Raw genomic sequence first — 4072 nt, 5'->3', positions numbered from 1 at the left:
CCTTACAAATTTAAGTATTTTTAATACTTTTTAATCTGACTTCCTAAACCATCACTTGAAATTTACCACTAAACTTTTTAAGATACCAAATATGATGAATTTATTTTGCCCTGATGTAGAACTAACCTTTTTTTCTATAGCAGAGGGACTAATTTAATAAAAGTTCATGAAAAAGTGGTATAGGACATGCAGGATCTGGTCATTTCTTTTATAACATAACACTATACTGAAGTTGAAGAACAAATTTAAATTAACACTGAGAAACTGAATTGAAATGTGACACACACATTGCAACTTCCATTTATGACTTCATGTATTTCTTTTTTATAATAGAATCAAAAACCTCTAAACATCAGTGTGGTGGTGCTACAACAATTCTTTGGAAAAATTACAAGATCATATTGTAGAAATTTCAAAAAGAATATTAAGGCCAAAACAAAGTGGGTTCATTTCTCTTCATTTCCAGGGAGTAGATCTGATATTTACTTACAAACCATATTAAACTTTCAATTCAAATCTCAATCCAATTTCTTTTCCTATCAGTTAAAACTAAAAGCATCAATTTTACATCTTCTCAGAATATCTGAGTATAACCATCTCCATATGACTGGTATTATTCACTTTGCCATATAGAGAAGTTGTTTGGTTCAGCTTTTACTTAGCTGCAATTCCAAAATGGATGTTGCTAATGCCAGCAATTCAAGAAAGATTTATTGACATTTCATTCTTCTTATTAAACTTTTGGTAGATTAACCCTACATATTCAGAGTCATCATTCACATGTGTATGCACCTGGTAGTCAATAGCCCTATATATAACCCAGGAAAATATTGTTCTGATGCTATTTAGATTTGACTTTGTCAAAATTCATCTGATAGCTAGCAAGTCATTCTTCTTCAGATAATATAACCGTGCCATAGATGGTTGATTCAGAGAAATTAATAACAATAGTTTCACCAAGACAGAAACAGTTCAACTTCTGATTGGTTCTTATACTTTGTTATCAAAGAAAATCAAAATGACATCACTATGTTGGAAATGAGTTACAGTGTGTCCAAGTGAAGCTGAACAGACAAATATGAGCTCAGAATGCTGTTAACACAAGTCAGGTACAAATTGTGCATGTGAACACCTGGGATTTTGATCTAAATGTACATATCTTAGTCTTCTTTTGAGTTGCTTCAATTCTACCTTGTTCATAGAGCATGGCATCATCTCTGATAAGGCACACCTTGCTGGGTTATCCTGGGAAGGTGTGTGTCTCCCCTGCTGTACAATCAATTCTAAAGTTCTTTTTTTTGTATTTTTTGCAAGGCAATAAGATTAAGTAACTGGCCCAAGGTCACAGAACTAAGTAAATATTAAATATAATAGAGCATATTTGAACTCAGGTCCTCCTGACTCCAGGACCAGTGCTCTATACACTGTACCATCTAGCTGCCCCCAATTCTAAAGTTCTTTTTGTTTTTGTTTTTGTTTTTTTTTTTGCTAGGCAATGGGGTTAAATGGCTTGCCCAAGGGCACACAGCTAGGTGATTATTAAGTGTCTGAGACTGGATTTGAACCCAGGTACTCCTGACTCCAGGGCCAGTGCTTTATCCACCATGCCACCTAACTGCCCCCACACTGCACCACCTAGCCGCCCCAATTCTAAAGTTCTTAATAGAGACTTTCAGGGTCTACCTGTGATTGTCACAATACAATCTATTCCCTTTAACTTTATGTATTGTGGAGATATCTTGGAAATCCTGGATTACACTCTCTTCATGTCATATAACTTGGAAAATTTCGGTTAGCTTTTGTATGAGTATTGGAGGCCCACAGCTTGTAAATCTCAGCTGGAATAGAATCCACATCATGTGTTTTGTCACATGAAGGGTGGCCTAATGAGATTCAAAACCTCTTCTTCAGTTGGATGTTCAGTTAGGGCTGCATTGATTTCAACTTGAGGTAAATGGTCAAAGATTTCTGCACTGATTGATGAACACTTTATAAAAAGTATCTCTTATGTGTCTCTTTCAGTTAATCCTAATTCCTCATGCCGAAAATTACTAATTTATAAATATGTTTTGCAAAATATGTATGCAAAATGCTATTCTCTACTGAAGGGAGGGGAGTAGGAAGCAAGGGTGGAGCATAATTTTGTAACTTGGAAATATGCATGTTCCATTGGATAAACATTTTAAAAAAATAAATAAATTTAAAAAATAAAAAAGAACACTATGGGAGTGATCAACACATTTTCTGGGATCTTGTCTCTATTATTAATTACAGTGATTCCATCATTACTGAGTAGTTGATAAACACCATAGTTTTTTGTTCCATAAACAACCTTCAGCACAACAAAAGCACTTTGCATTGTTATAATCTGCATAAAACTGAATTTCATCTGCCTTTTCACTGAATCATGGATTCTGAATCAGACCACAGTTGAGTAAGCAGACAATTTTTGGGGTATCATTTCTAGCCCATTTCTCATACCAGGAGGTGAGCAATGCTATCCTTAATAGCACTGCTCAGACACCCAGGGAGCTGCCAAATTCTACTTCTACTTCCAGTAAGGAAATGAACGTATGACTTGAGCTACCTGTGTGCAGGATGCCTGCTGCTTCATAATTTGCCTGTCACCACAGGACTTTGGGACAGGAAGGGTAAAGTGGTGGGTATGGGGTAAAGGTGATATTTATTGATTCTTGTGTAAATTGGATTTAAATGAGACAGTGTGGTATGAAGCTATTGATCTTACTCTGTCTTCCAAAATCATCATTGTTCAATGGTAAGGCATAGTCAAGACAGGCTGAGGATGGTTCTAGATGCAGTGGTTAATACTGGCATTTTGATGTCAAAACTAATCTCTCATTTTTAGAAAAAAATATTTATTTAAAGCAATGGGTTTAAGTGACTTGTCCAAGGTCGTACAGCTATGCTAATACTAAATGTTTGAGACTGGATTTGAACTCAGGGCCTCCTCATTCTAGAGCCAGTGCTCTATCCACTGTGCCACCTAGCTGCCCCAATATCTAATTAATATCTAATTAATCTCTAAGTACTCCACAATATCTGTTTCAGCTGCCTTCAAGACTGTTGGAACAAATTCCTCTCTTTTGCCCATTTTTCCTGTGGACGACTTCAAATGCTTAGGGTAGGTAGTATTCCCATCCCCCCACACCCACCATCTCACTGATGGGTTTGAGATCCCTCAATTACCTTCAACTTGGTTTAGCTTGTCTGCTTAAATGGCTTACTGTTGCATGCTCACAATTTCTTGGCTCAATAGGTCAGAGTTAGAACATCAAAGATAGAAAGCAGTTCTGAAAAAGACTCAGAAGGTCTCATACCAGAGGTACTGGTCTTCCTAGAACATACCTTACACCAACTTAGAGGAAACCTTTATTTTACCACTCTTTCCTGTGTTTGATAAAAATATGGTGTTGAGTCTCCTTCAGATTTTTCAGGCATTTAATCCTACATGCTGTTTTCTGTCCCCAGGATATTATCTGTGTTCCATTTTTGTATGAAGGTAAGCCCATTTTCAAAGATCTTGTAGGTCATTTCTAATTGCCCAAAACTTTACCTGTGTCATTATATGAATGACCAGATGTGGAAAATTCTTCTCCAACCCTTGGTTCTAAAATTTAATTTAACCATACCAAATCCAAAGCCTTTATTGAAGACATTTAGCAACCTTTCCTAGGTCACAATAATTTGGAGAATTTCATATTTCTTCCCTAATTGACGAATCACTCTCTCATGTTTAGATCTATACTCCTAATAGGAAAATTTAATTTACTTTTCTTAGTCATTTTTCTTCATTTCTCTCCCTCACTTAACACTATTTAGCATATGCTCATCTTTAATAGTTTATTTTTCTTATATATTTTAAAGTTACATTATTTTTCAATTATATTTTAAAAAGTTAACAATTTTTTTTTCTATTTTTGAGTTCCAATTTTTTCCTTCCTTAATAACCCTCACTGTTTCTTGAGATGGTAAGAAGTTTGATGTTAATTAGACATATGAAGTCATCCAAAAATATTTCCATATTAGTCATGTTTCAAAAGAAAATAGAGAA

General features: G+C 35.2%; 1 pseudogene; it reads right to left on the bottom strand.

Annotated features, from left to right (window-relative positions):
* Positions 1 to 574: 574 nt before the first annotated feature.
* On the bottom strand, positions 575 to 3715 carry LOC141519282 (non-selective voltage-gated ion channel VDAC3 pseudogene; annotated as a pseudogene).
* Positions 3716 to 4072: the final 357 nt, after the last annotated feature.

This window comes from Macrotis lagotis, chromosome 3, assembly GCF_037893015.1.
Source record: "Macrotis lagotis isolate mMagLag1 chromosome 3, bilby.v1.9.chrom.fasta, whole genome shotgun sequence".
Lineage (NCBI taxonomy): Eukaryota > Metazoa > Chordata > Mammalia > Peramelemorphia > Peramelidae > Macrotis > Macrotis lagotis.
Note: the sequence above shows the minus strand (reverse complement) of the source record. Positions and strands in the feature narration are given on the sequence as shown.